Source organism: Myotis lucifugus, unplaced genomic scaffold (assembly GCF_000147115.1).
Source record: "Myotis lucifugus unplaced genomic scaffold, Myoluc2.0 scaffold_124, whole genome shotgun sequence".
NCBI lineage: Eukaryota > Metazoa > Chordata > Mammalia > Chiroptera > Vespertilionidae > Myotis > Myotis lucifugus.
The window spans coordinates 397,595-412,479 of record NW_005871172.1 but is presented as its reverse complement, the minus strand read 5'-3'; the positions used below and the strand labels follow the sequence as shown (position 1 = coordinate 412,479).

General features: G+C 50.8%; 1 non-coding gene across 1 annotated transcript; it reads right to left on the bottom strand.

Moving 5' to 3' along the window:
* Positions 1-13,923: 13,923 nt before the first annotated feature.
* LOC111827051 lies at positions 13,924-14,031 on the bottom strand. The gene has a single exon (XR_002830506.1). It is a non-coding gene; the product is annotated as a small nucleolar RNA SNORA68 (small nucleolar RNA).
* Positions 14,032-14,885: the final 854 nt, after the last annotated feature.

Sequence of the window (14,885 nt, the reverse complement as noted above, 5' to 3'; positions counted from 1 at the left end):
ACCATCCTGCTGGGCCTGGGCCACTGCTGGGGCTCTGGAGAGCGTGTAGCCGCTCCCCAGCCTCAGGCCCTGCCATCTGGCGTGGACACCGGCCTTTCGTGTCTGATCCAGGGCACTTTACAACTCCAGCCCTGACAGAAAGTCCTATCCAAACCTGCATTTGCCAAATAGGAATGGGCATAGCCAGGAGCAACACATTCTGGGGTCTGATGGCCAGAATTCTACACACTGCGGTCCCTGACGAATGCCTTTCATACCCAGCCCTGTCTTTGACAGATTCCAAGGAAAATACATAAGCCCTGTTTCCTCCCCATCGGGAAACCACCCTGTTCTCCAGGGAGCTCTGTACTCAGCAGGTTCTGTTGGGACCCTTCGGTGCCTTTCCCAAGGGGTGGGAAGGAGGTGGGGTGCCTGGTCAACCCTGAGAGCTGGGGCTGCCGGAGGGGCTGGTGGCAGTTGGAAGACTCCTCTGACTTTCACTTTCTCACGCAGCCTCTGAGCCCTGGGTCTGGGACTTAATTAGAGATGGAGGTGAGAGAGGAGTCCACGGGCAGGAAGCTCTGGGAAGTGGTACAGAGGTGCCAGTTGCCAAGTGGCCCCAGTGTATGGAGTGCCAGGGAGAGATGTGTGGAGGGAAAAAGACAGAGCCCATCCCCTGATGGTGGGCTAAGGTCACAAGGTAACTGGGATGCATTCACATAGCATTTAGGAGGTTATCAGAGAGGACGTTCAATCACTAAAATGGAGCGAAGTGGTTATTGTGAATTCTAGATAACTCAGAGTTAGGCAGAAAGCATTTTTCTATTTCAAGTTTTGCAGAGAAAAGTTCAGAAAGCCCTGGGTGCCCTCTGGCCTCGAGGGGGTTCCCCAGCAGTGTGCCTGAGTGCCCACGTCCCTACACAGGCGTGTGGCCGAATGGTGACCAGGGCCACAGTATGGCTCATTTCTGCAGTAACATGATACAGGTGCCGTTTACACTGGTGTGAGTGGTGCTGCAAAGAGGGGACACGATCTCTGTGGATAAAAAGTAAAAAGTGAATGCTTACAGTTGACCTGAAAGAGGTGAGAACTTTGCTTCAAAAATACATAAAACAGCATCGAAAGCGCAATAAATAACTCATACAGCAACCCAGACTGGAGTGGGGCCCGCATAGGGGGTGTTGAGGGGGGAGGCCAGTGCCATGTCATTTCCGCAGGTGCTTTTATAGACCCTGTGTGACAGGTGCGATTACCGGGCACTTTTATAGAAAGGGTGAGACAGCATTCTGCTGCTGCAGCAACCATGTGATTATCACTATTTCATCAGATTTCTCGTCTTTTATCCCTTGGAGTGTGTCAGGTTTTGTAGGTGAAGGGGTGTTAATTTCAACCCCTAAAAAACGGACTGCTGTCGGAGAGCAAGCGGAATGTCTAATGACCCTAATGATTGCAGTGGCTGTTTGCACGGAACACTGTGCAGTGGGGGCCAATGTCCCCTAGTGAGGCCACTGGTTGACCAGTTATATCCCTGAGTGTGGCCCCTGGGTGGCTGCCATGCTCCTGTCACTGAGCAGCAGCAGCAGAAGGTCTCCATGGAGGGGATGGATGAGTCACAGGCCACAGTGATGCTCTACCCGTTGTATACATCCCCTCTCTGATGCTCCCAATTGTATTGTTTCCCTTGTAGCCAACCGTTATGGGTTGAATTGCATTCCCCAACAAAGGTATGTTGAAGTCCTAACTCCCAGTACCTCAGAATGCAATCTTATTTGGAAATAGGGCCATTGCAGATGTCATTAATTAAAACGAGGTCATATTGGAGTAGAATGAGCCCTTAACCCAATAGGACTTGTGTCCTTATGAGAAGTTGAGGGAGAGGCACACGTGGAGGGGAACGCCCTGTGATGATGGAGGCAGACTGGAGGGATGTGGCTGCCAGCCAAGGAAAGCCAGGGATGGATGGCCACTCTCAGAAGCTGGGAAGGAAGGATTCTACCGCCTGCTGACACCTGGATTTTGGATTTCTAGCCTCCAGAACTGGAAGACAAGGAATGTCTGTTGGTTTAAGTCACCCAGTTTGTGCCACTTTGTTACCACAGCCCTAGAATACTGATGCACCATCTTCCACCCAGCCCCACCATTTCAGCCTGATCTGTATTTGTTATTTAAAAATGCTAATACTTGTACCACAGGCCTGAGGGCCATTCTGTCTCCTCCAGATGCCCCTGGCTCCCTCTGCTCCAGCCCATATCGTGTGTCTGGAGGGTGCTGGTAGCAGGAAAATCTTACAGTAGCTTGTCCATTTTCAAGCTCAGGAGTGTGGCTGATGTCCTGAGAACTAGACACAACTCAGTTCATCCAGGGTGTAATGGACATTCTCTCATCACATCCTCTCAACAATGCTTTACCACTTTACTGTTGCTGTTCTTCTGGCTGTATTTTTACAGACATTTTAGGTGAAACTATTTGTCAACCTCCCAGCCTAGTTCTCCCCCTCAGGCCTCAGGGATCCTGCAGGTACAACTCCTTCCCACGCAGCCCAGAAGCTGTGGAGGGGCCCATAGTCCACTTTCTCTGAGTCTCAGAGGCCAGCTCATTAGCCTTATCCCTGATGTTTGATTTGAAGGTGTGTCTGACATTCAACCCTAGGAGATGCTCCCTCAATCAATTACGCATTTATTGCCAGGAGGAAATCACGGAGGAGAGGACTCTGGGTAGGCAGGCAGTCCTCCCTGGGAAACGCCCACCTTCCAGGCCTGTTATTGATCCCAGCAGCCGCTCCAGGCTCTGAAAGCCTGCCCAGGGCAGCTGTTCCTTTTACGAGGTGAAGCTTCCGACTTATGCGTTGGACCAAAGGAGGTGGCTGTGGCCCAGGCAGGCCCAGGCTGTGCTGGGATGACGGGGCCCAGAGGAGAAGTAGGGGGCGAGGGGGGGGGGCTCTGAGCTGTTTAACTCTGCTCCTTCACCTTCCATTTTAAAATGGGGCAAACTGACTAGGGAGTTTAGAAACCTAGTTCTCCACTCCCAACTAAACTGACATTTCTGTAAAGTAAAAAAATAATAATGATAAAGAGCATGGACTTTGGATTTTCCATACCAGCTCTGAACGTGACCCGCCATGTGACTCTGGACAAGTTATATAACTTCCTGAAGGTTCAGTTGCCTCCGCTGTGGAATGGGGTAGAGTTGGGGAGAGGCGATGCCGGGCCTGAGGCAGCTAGTGTGAAGGACAAATATCTGTTTATAAAGCATGTAGCACAGTGTCTGGCTCACAGGAATAAATGAAAGCAGGTGTTTTATCCCAGGCAACTCACCACGCATCTCCGGGCCTCTCTTTCTTCCCCTGTGAAATGGGAGCGTGCAGCTCGGACGTTGTGTGTCAGAGAGGGAGCCAGCAGCCTCTCCCTCCTCTTCATCAGCAGCACATTGTCTCTGCTTCTGTCTTTTTTCTGTCTCCCCCCCCCCCGCCCCCATCCATCATTTTATTCTTTGAAGTAGCAATTTTTACCAATAATGAAAATTCATTTTTTAAAATTTTAGAAAATATAAACAAACATAAACATACAATTACTGTAACTTTGGAACCTGGAGAACATTTTTGAATATAACTTTCCAGTATACATGTATCCTTTGTTTTTATTGTACAATTTCATGTGCACTTTTACCAGGCAATTACTACTTGTTTTTCAGGAACATCTTGAGTAGCTCTTTGACTGTCCAGAGTGTGGAAATCTTAAAAATTATTCTATAAACTTTATATTGTTGGACACTAAATTAATTTTCAGTTTCCTCTTGATACTGTTAGCAGGTCATTGCAATAACTCAGGTAAGAGAGCTGGGAGGCTCGGGCCAGGAGGAAGCCAGGGAGGGGTGAGAAGTGGTGGGACTGAGCTGTGTTTTGAAGGTGGAGGAGCGGGATCAGCTGATTGATTGGATGAGACATGTGAGGAAGAGAAAGTAATCAACAGTGGCTCCAAGGGTTTCAGCCTGAGCAGCTAGAAGGATTGACTTGGCATTGACTGAGAGGCGGAAGGCTGCCCTTGGAGCAGAAGACTCATAGGTGTTCGCTTGTAAGACATGAAGTTGAAGAGTTCTTTTAGACATCCAAGTGGAGATGGCACGTAGGCAGTTGTATGTATGAGTATGGAATTCAGGGAAGGTGCCCTGGCTGCAGATATAAAGTAGGAGGTTATCAGTGCGTGCATGGATTTAAAGACTTGAGATCACAGGAGATGGCTAAGGGACCCCAGATCCCCCAGAACTCAGACTAGCTGCTACCACATCACTGGGGACCTTCTGTCTTTCTGCTGCAGGGAAAAGGGACATGTGCCCCTCTTTCTCCTAAGCCAACACCCCACAATACCAAACGAACATTCCTACCTTCACTACCAACTCCCCCCGAGGTCCAGAATTGCTGCTCTTAACAGCAGGTTGGACAGAAAATCTTCCTCAGCTGTGGGGGAAGAGGCCACCCTGGCAAGCTTTCCAGGCTGACTTCGTTCAGCCTTAGGCTTGTGCTAATTTGCATACCTGGGTTCATCCTTCCCCACCACCAGCGTGGACACCGGCTTGAAAGCAAATCAAGACACGTCTACTTTCACTGTTGTGTTTTTCTCTAGCTGATGTCACGGGGTGGAGGTGGAGGGTTAGGAGAAGATGGTGAATCCACTTGCAGTTTTGGCTGGCTCTGGTTTGGTCCCAATGATCATTGGTCATCAACCTCAACAGAGAGAGAGCAGGAGAAATGGGGTAGGAAATAAGGCTGAACGGCTCCCTGCTGGCCTTGTGCTTTCACCCAGATGCAGACCTGAGGCTCAGAGAGGGTGGGCAATAGACCAAGGTCACCCCCTATAGCACCCCAAGTATACCTGCTAACCGTGGTATTTAGGGGATAAATGCTGGGAATGTCAGTGGCCAAAGAAGAAAGATACGATGATAGGTGAAAGTATCAGTAACATGTTAAAGGGGCCATGTCAAGTGAGTATTTGCAGAGGAGAGTGAATTTGGATTGGTGAGACAGTGACTGGAGGAATCATTGCTAATTCCCTTCCTCTGGCCCCCACCGTCCACTCTCTCTGATGCCCTGGTTGTTATATGGTCACTGAGACACTCGCTGCCCTGGCACGGCCTGCAGGGCTTCGCGGGTGAGCCTGCCCTGGTCTGGGGGCTACTCTGTGGAATCTCTTCCCTGATTCGAGACTTTCTGGCCCTGATCCTGACACTCACCTGTCGTTGGACACATCACCAAATCTCAAGTTTCAGTGCCTTCATCTTTTAAAATGGGGGATCATGATATCTCCCTGTAGAATTGTTGAGAGGTGAAGTAAAACAGTGCCCACACATTGCCCACCTGTGCTTGGTACTTTAGTTCAGTATCTTGCACTCCAAACCCACATCTGTCTTCTCTGCCAATAAGTGGCTGAGTTACTTTTAGCCCTACAAGCAGGAGGTGAGCACTAAAGGTCAGGGAGTCATTCCAGAATTCTAGATCAGGCCAACGGAGGGGTGAGGCTCTCGACCAGGCTTATCCAGAAGTTGCACCAGGAACCAGTGACGCACCAGACAGCTGACGTAGGCGGGTTCTATGGCCCTCTTCCTTGTGTGCCAGAGCCCTTCATGGGTGAGAAAACCAATTCAGATCACTGGGTAAAAGCAATTTTGTTATAACTGGAAGGTAGGGCCAGGATTTGAATCCTGACCACTAGAAACTCCACCAATAACTGCCACCCCCTGCTGCCTCCCACCACCCAACAGAGAGCGGGCACTCTGTCAGGATATGACAAGTGAGTGAAGAAATGCAGTTCTGGCATTCAGGAAGGCTTTCCCTGGCTGCACCTGCCTTAGCTTGTGATCCAGCCCAGCAGGTCGGGTGCATCATAATATCCCTTAATAATTCCATTCTTGGCTTATCTTACGTGTTAGTGGGGTTAATCCTGTCTGCAGTCTGTGCCTCATTTACTCAGACCTGCCGGGCATGGGAGTTCACCGAGGCTCAGACCTGGAGGAGAATGTCCTTCAGCAAATAGCTCCTTGGAGGAAATGAAGCAAACTGTGAGAACACCAGAGGACTGATGATTCCACAGACGCCAGCTGGGTTTCTCAGGGAGACGTCGTGCCTTCTCTGGGGATGCTGAGGCTGGAATCGGGATGTGCTTTTGATTATTCAGCTGCAGCACGAACCTGCTAATTAGGGTTGTGTTTGCTCAGTGCTACATGAGACCGATTTGATGAACTGGGCGGGATGGAAGCGATTGGAGGGAACAGCTCTTTCTTTCCGGCTACGACTTTCTTCAACTCTTCTCTTTGGGCCCAGAGTCCTGAGGCCCTTTCCTGGCTGGACCAGAGGAGGCGAAGGTATCTGGCAGGGTGCCTGGAGCTGCTCTCCTCCACGCTCAGGCAGCCCCTGGCCTCCGGGACCACTGGAAAGGCATGGCTGCCTCTCACCTCTTATGTGTGATGTGCCTGTAAACAAACACGTGGGCATTTTACCAGACGATGGCCCAGAGCCAACACCAGCCCATGTTCAGTATGTTTATCTACAGACGAATCCAAAAATGCCCTGAAATCTAGGGAAACTTGCCGGTGCAGAAGGGAAGGATCCTCCCTATGGCCTATGCCCGCCCCCCATTGTCTGTCCCACCTGTCTGCACCTCACCATGCTCCGCCACACAGCCTCCTTCTTTTTCCCATGACAGTTCCTTCCTGCCCCAGGGTCCTTGCAAATGCTGTTCCCTCCTCTTCTCTCCTTCCTCCTCGCCCTGTCTTTGGAGATTCTAAGTACAGGCTTCTTGCAGAGACCACGAGCTCCCCATAACATCAAAGACCGTCTTGATTTTAGGGAGGAAGAGCAGGAGACCCCGGTGGTGTGACTCCAGGTGTCTCTGGGTACCAGGCCTTTGCTGACTTCTGTCCCGATCTGACCCTCACAGGAGGCAGGGGCATGGGCCTTGGGAGACCGCCAGCTGCCACGCCATTTCATTACTCATCTGCTAATTGTGGCAAATGGGGATTTTACGGCTCCCCTGGCCCTCGTTGTGAGCCGTGGCAGTGCCGTGATGGAGGGGAAAGAAAGGCCAGCCGGGAATCCCTTCAAGGAGCCCCTGTGCCTGCCCGGCTGGTTTATTTGGACCCTGCAACCATTTGGTGATGATGCAGGGTGGTTGGTGGGCCCCACCCCATTTCTCCCACATCCTCAGCGTGGAGCTTTCACCTCGGGGGTCAGTGGTTACCAATGGGCTCAGGAGAGTGGCAGAGTCTCCTGGGGCTGCTGGCTGACCCTCTGAGAGGAGGGTGTGAGGGCAGAGGATAGAGACGAGGCTTCGTTCCGGAGATCAGGGACCCAGAGGCCAGGCCCAGGTCCTGGGTGGCCGTGGGGAGGGGCAGCTAGCCAGAGGAGTGGGGAGAGGGCTCTGCAGCCTGACAAGCAGGAGCTGGCTGACCGGGTGACAGGTCACTTAGTCTCTGAGTCTCAGTTTCCTCACCTGTGCCATGGGAGAGGAATGCTTACCTCTCTGGGCTGTGGGGAGATGGAATTAGATACTGTACCTAAGTGCTTAGCAGTAAAGGACGGCTCCCAAGAATGGGTCGTCAGGGGAGAAGATTCTCACAACCTGCCAGCACACAATTCCATTCTTGGCTTATCTTGCGTGTTAGTGGGGTTATTTGAGGAGCCCCCAATCCTGTCTGCAATCTGTGTTAATAACCATCAATCAGACCTGCCATCAGTGAGCACTTAGGTCTTTTTATTCTCACTTGAGGATGTGTTTACTGATCTAGAGAGAGGAAGGAGAGAGAGAGAGGGAAACATTGATGTGAGAGAGAAACATCTATGGGTTGCCTCTCGTACACTCCCTGACCAGGGACTGAACCCACAACCTGGGTTTGTGTCCTGACCAGGAATTGAACTCATGACCTTTCAGTGTATGGGACTATGCACCAACCAAGTGAGCTACACTGGCCAGGGCTCAGTGAGCACTTGTTGAAGACCAGGGCTTGAATATCGTATTTCTGATCTTTACAACCACTATGCAGGTAGGTCCTCCACGATCCACTTTCCAGATGAGGATGCAGGAATCAGGGAGGATATGCAAGTTCACTCAGGGAGAGGCGACCCAGCACTGTTCCTCTGCCTGGCTTGGGCCAGGGCTCAGCTGGATGACTATCTCTGTGGACACTATTATTAGGTCTCTTTTCCAAAGAGCTGTAGCCAGCTATTATCTCTCCTGCCCGCTGCTCTGAGAGGCAGAATGTGGCAGGGTTTGGAATTCAGATGGATAGGGGTTCAGATCCAGCACAGCCTCCTGTTACCTGTGTGGCTTGGACAAGTCATTTCCCCTCTTTGGGCCACACTTACCTGTTTTTAAAGTGGTGATAAGGTCTGCTTCACAGAGAGGTCACAAGGGAGAAGAGCTTGAGGGTGTGCCCATGCCAGGGAGATGCCAGTCCCCTTCTGCAGACCAGCAAGAGGGTGGGGGCAGGCTGGACAGGAAGCCACAGTGGGCAGGCACAAAGGCCTCCCTCCCTCAGTCATCTCCAGCCCATCACCCATCGCTGGAGGAGGGAAACCTCCCTCAACCCTCTGAATAAGAGTGTTTGTTTCTATGGTTACGGGAGAGTGGCCTCCTGAGGCTTCTGATTTGGTGATAAATAGCTGAGAGGATATTGCCTCACACCTTCAGGAGGCTCCCAGAGCCCAGAGCCCAGAGCCCACAGTAAGGGGCCAGCAGCCATGACTCCTCCTTCTTCTCTTCCTCACCAGCAGGTGGGATCAGAGCCCTCCTGGCCCCAGCAGGACCCACGAGGCCCTGCTCAGGTCCTTGTGCTCTGTCCAGCTCCAGTCACTGACACCCCAGTCGGCACATGGCCAGCATTTGCAGGCCTTGAAAGGGCCTTTCTTCATCATGGAGCAGGGTTACCGTGAAGGAAGAACCGTGGCATGTTGAAGAGGGAGTTGCTGTGTTATTCTGTACGAGAGGGGGAAATGCTCTAAGCTGCCATTTCATGTCTGTGCTTGAAACCTTTCCCTGCGGTTCTCCAATGTGGACAAGATCAGGACCATGGGCCTATTCTGGTGCTCAAAGTTCTCCACCTACTGGCTCCAACCTGTCTCTGGGTTCTTACTGAGAGTTACTATCATTATTGGGAATAATGATCACCGTGATTAACATAATCATCACCTGAGTTTGAGGATTCATAAATGTGAGGCCATGTCCTAAGCCAGTGGTTCTCAACCTTGGCTGCACATTAGAATCACCATAACAAAGAACCAGAATTTCCGGAGGATGAGGCCCAGAAATCAGGATTTTAAAAAGATTCCCAGGTGATTCTAATGTGCAGCCAAGGTTGAGAACCACTGTCCTAAGCCTTCTCCTTGCGTTATCCCACTGAGTTCTAATAACAACCACAAGAAGTTTCCAGTGAGGACAAGAGAGGGTGAGCCGCTTGTCCATGGACTGTTGGGCTCTGAGGCCATCACCCACATACCCAGGCCTCAGTCTCCTCCACACACTCTCTCCTCCTGTCTGGCTCCTAAGTGTCTTCCACACATCTCCCCACCGTCCTTGCTCATGCTGTTCCCTCTACCAGGACGGCTTTGGGAAGCAGCATGGATAATGCATAAGGCACAGGCTCTGAAGTCGGGCATATTAGGGGTCTGAATCCTGGCTGTACCTCTTCCCAGCTGCCAAACTATTTAAGCTCCCTGGACCTCAGTTTCCTTACCTAGAAAATGGGAGGATGGGATGGCCTCATTGGTTTGATGAATCTACATACTCAAAGCATCTGGCTCCTAACACTGGCTCATCTGCCCAAGCTCTACCTGAAATTGGCCCAGCTCTGGCTTCCTCTGCATCAAGACCTTCTCTGACTAATCTAGACTGTTGCCATTTCTCCTTCCAAGCCAATATGCACCATCACTTGTGTCCCTTGCTTGTCATAGTCCTTGAAGGCAGGGCCCACATTGACCTCGTCCCATCCCTTGCACAGTGCAAGAGCTTCATCAAGGTTTGCAGGGTGATAGCTCTTCGGGGCTCCTCACCATCTGTCCCCCATCTCCGTCTCCAGCTTACTCACCTTGTACCTCTAGTGTCTTCACCTTCACTCCTCATCACACACCCAACCCCCTGTGCTTCCTCTGATGTCTGCTGTCTCTCTTACCTCCTCGTCCTTCTGTCTGCAATGCCCTCCTCCATTCTTTCCCTAGGTAACCTCTGCTCCTTTTTAAAAATTTGGCCAGACATTCTCTTCACCTCCAGGAAGTCCTTCCAGACTTGTTAGATAACCCCTTCCCTGGATTCTCCCAGTCCCTAGGCTGACCTCTCTCTTAGCACTTATCACAATGTATGTCCAGCTGTCCTTCTCCCCTGCTAGGCTGTGGTCCCCTGGGGGCAGGGAGTATGTCCCTGTCATCTCTGGAGCCCTGGCATTTGACAGTGTCCACCCTAAAGCCATTGGTTGTTGAGGGGATAGATGGATGGATGGATGGATGGATGGATGGATAGCGTTGGCTGAAAAGTCTCAACACTTGCTGTTTGAAGCATCTGCCCACAGGGTTATGTGCTGTCTGTGCCCACGATGTGACTCGGCCACCTTTGCGTCCTGCAGACTATGCAGGCTGTTAGGGGACAGCACCGGTACTGAGGAACGGTGTCTAAATCTGCAAGTGCATATGTGCCTCCCTTCAAACCTTGTTCATTAGCACAGCAATTAACAGCAGCGCCTAATGACAGATGGTCCGGCTGCGTGCCTGGACCCCTGGCTCCACGGCGGGCTTGGAGTGGGGCAGACACGTCTGACGAGGTTGATGTTTTCATTGATCTAGCAAGTCCAAGCTCCCAGGGCTGTGGGCTGCGGAGACGGTGAGCTGACGTCAACGCAGGCCCTGGTGGGGGCAGAAGAGCCAGTCCTTGGAACCAGCACTTGGAAAGGTTAGGAAAGGGGTCCTGCTTCCATTCTAAATTCTGAGATGTTGTTTATTTTTAAGATCTGAATTTCGTATTGGGAAGCCTCAGCACAGCACTCCCACATTTTCTTAAGCCACATAAGCTCTAGGGAATTCTCTGGGAGACATGGTCCTTTTCCTATCCATTCCTTAGGAGTTTCTGGGCTTCCTACAATTATTATTTACAATTGGGATGACCAAGCCCCTCAGCCTTAGCTAACAGACACTTAGCATTTAGAATTTAGAATTGTGTAAGACCAGTGTTTGTATAAACACAATTATATTTAAGTGAGTTTGTAGAGAGCATTTTTTTCCCTTCCTGCTAATCCCTGGTTTGAATTGGCTCATGGGTTATTACCCTGTGAATGATATATTAATTTCTCCATAAAATAAATATCGAATTGGCATTCAAATGGCCATCTAGGTCACAAATTCAAGCCAGAATGAAGCACCTTAAACCAGAGTGGACTTCACAGAGCTAGAGCCCAGCAGAGCTAGAAAGGATCCTCTTGTCCAATCGTACCATTGACAGATGGCAAATCTGGGGCCCAGAGAAGTGCACAGATTTGCCTGAGGACACACAGCAAGCAGGTGACCAAGCGGAAACCTCTTCCCCACATCATATTTCAGATCATCAGAACCATTCAGGCTTTGCCATGTGCCAACCCCAAACCACTCCAGCAGAAATCCTGTAAGTGGTGTGGGATGTGCATCCTTCACGCCTGTCAACAAACTCAGCCTGAGTGAAACAGAGAGGGGGTGCCGGCTGAGGAACGAGGCCTGTGGTCTGCGTTAGTCATGCGGAGAACCACACGGAAAACCACACGTCTTGTTCTGAGAGGTGGTAACAAGGAGCCACGCCGGAGGAGAATGTCAGCAGAGTTTGAGAAGTCCCCATGGTAGGGCCTTTGCCACGTGGGCACTTCTCTTGGATGGGGGCTGTGGGAAGAACGGGGCAAAGGACCTTGTTCCCAGGAAATGCTGGCTGGAGAAATTCACGTGGTGCCCTGCAATGGCCTGCCCCACCTGCCTTTCCTTGGCCAGCCGACAGGCCTCCTGGAGATAACCTCCTTGTTTCAGGAGGTCTCACCCTTCTCCCTCATTGGTTTGTAACCCCAGGTGTTTCTCGGGTGACCTGGTGAAGTTGCTGTGAGGGGAAACCTTGGTCCAGAAAAAAACAGTCTTCAGGCTTATGGGCAGCTGGTCACCAGGGAGAAAAGGGAGGATACTGAGATAAATGAATGTCTTAGAGTTAACACCCAGGTCTTGGTGACTCATGGGCTGGTCCTACCTCCCCTGGAAATGCTGCCCATGTCCTGGCAGGGGAGCCAAGGGGTAGGTGGGCATTGTCACACATTGCCCTGGAGGAAGGGCAGTTCTCAGGCCCCATTCTCATGGTGTCACTGGGGCAGACCTGTCCTTTCTGTCTTGTCTTTTATTTGCTAAATTGTCCCAGGCCCTTCAGCTGAAGGAGGGTTCAGGCATACATCCTCCTCTTATTATACAAAAACATGATCAGAATTTGTCCACTCTCAAGGACATTGTTTTCTTGTCCTCTTGAAAGACAGTGTATGGAAATATGAAAATAGCAAAAGGAAATTTCAATGAGAAAAAGTACTTATCCTATAAACCCGTCCCCTTAGCATAATGATTTCCTCTTCCAGTATTTGCATGAGCATATATTTTACACGTAAGTCTAACCTTAGTATAAATGTAACTTTTTTTAATTTTTAAAATTCCAAATGTTCATTTAGCATGCTCTACTAGGGCTCAGAATAAGCCTGTGTTATTTTGTGTAACAAAAAGACCCGAAGACCAGAGGTTTAAACAAAACAGAAGTATATTCCCCTTTCATGTGAGAATCCAGAGATAAGTTTCTGTCTCTACAACTACTACTGTGCTATTACCACACCACTGCCAGTACTACCACTACCACTGCCTACTATTACCACACCACTGCCAGTACTACCACCACCACTGCCTACTATTACCACACCACTCCCAGTACTACCGCCACCAGTATTATTGTTACCAGCTAACAACATTCATTAAGTATTTTGATGACCAGGTAATGTGCTCTGTGCTTCAAATGCAACAATCCCTTCTAATCCTGCCAATACCTTGAGGGGATTGTTGTACCCATTTTGCAGATGAGGAAAAGTCATTCTCTCGAGGTCCCGTAGCCAGCACATGGCAGAGCCCAGGTATGACTTCAGATGCTCTTTCTCAAATTGTCATGCAACACGGTCACCAAGACTGGACGGACCAGAGATGGGATCCCGGCCAGAGTCCCCTGGCCAAATGTTCCGCTGGTTGACGAGGGAATCTGGCTCCTGCAGCTGGAAGCAGGCCAAGAGCAGCCTGGGATACGGGGGGAGGACCTGAGGCTGGCTTCGCCGACTGGTTTAAAGGACCAGGGGGAGAAGGGCATATTGATCAGGGTTCCTGATGACAAGAAAGAGAAAGCACTCCTGCTGCGTAAGGAAACAAAGTTATTGACAGGATTGGAGGGGGCGCTGGGACTGCCGAGAAGGCTGAGGCCAAGGCTTAGGGATGGGCAGGCAGGAGGGAAGCTAGGGGGCAGCCAGGGACCGGGCCGGTGCCTGCCAGTCTGCCGAGCATGCCGCCACTGCTCCAACCCCGCAGCTTGTAGGGCTGCCTCCCACGGGCAACCTCGCCACAGCCACTGGCACCGCTGCCACTGCTGCTGTGGACACTGACACGGCTTCCGCTGCCTCCACCCGGCCAGGGGGACGCTCCTCCTGGTTCCTAGGTATTTAAATCAAGCGCAACCTTTGGGTGAACAGAACTTCATTCTTGTCTCTCACTGAAATTTTTCCCTGCACCCAAGTAAGAACTCAAAGAGGACCCGTGACTTTTCTGTTTACTCTTAGTAATATCTTATATCACAGAAAGTCACAGAGCTCTCAGTTCTGTAGTTAGAGTGTCCCGTCCTGTGTATTAACCCAAACTCTGCACTTGTTTTTTTTTTTTTTTTTCTCCAGGAGTGTAGAACCTTCCAATTCACTTTGAGGGGCACAGTGACAGCCCCCAAAGGCAACAAGATCCACTTGCTGTTAGCACCTGTTTCTGCACTTGGTTTTGAGCGAGATCTCACTTCCGCTTCCAAGGCCGGTTTTGAGGCCAGGCTTGTCTCAGGGAGTGGGTAGGATCAGTTTCTTCCATCTTTCTTCTTCCTTCACTCTGTTTACTGGCTGCAAGCTGCAAGACTGGGCAAGGAGAAGGGGACTGTAAAAAAGAAAGTTCTTTCTAACAGCCAGCCCCGTACTCCCGGGATGGGGCTACCTGCTAACTCCACAGCAGCTCTCACAGGTTCTCAGCGACCTCAGTGTCGCTGGGCCTCTCCTGCAGCTCCTCAGCCTGACTGATTGCACTTGATCCTGATGTCACCCCGGCTTGGCAGCCCCTTAGAAAGCCCGAAGCTTTCTTTCTGCTGAGGCCCCGTTACTCCCCTGGGCCAGCTGTCCTTTTAGAGGGAGCCCACATCTGCAAAAGGCCATTGTTATATTGCTATATCCACGAACCTTGCAAATAAGGCAGCAGAAACTCTTCTTTAAAAACTTTTTTAAAATTAATTTTTAGAGAGGGAGGAAGGGACAGGGAGAGGGAGAGAAAAACATTGATGTGAGAGAGAAACATATGTCAGCTGCCTCCTGCACATCCCCTGCCAGGGATTGAACCCATAACTGGGCATGTGCCCTGACTGGGAATCGAACCTACAACTTTTCGGTGCATGAGACCATACCCAACCAACTGAGCCACACTGGCCAGGACAGCAGAAACTCTTTTTTGTTCCAGTTTGCCCCCTGTGGCCCATATTCCTATGGAATTCCAGGTCCCTGAGGTTCATGCTCCCTTACCCACTGCTGGAGGGAGAGTTGTTTTTTTCTCCATGCAGCAGTCTCTCTCTCTCTCTCTCTCTCTCTCTCTCTCTCTCTCTCTCTCC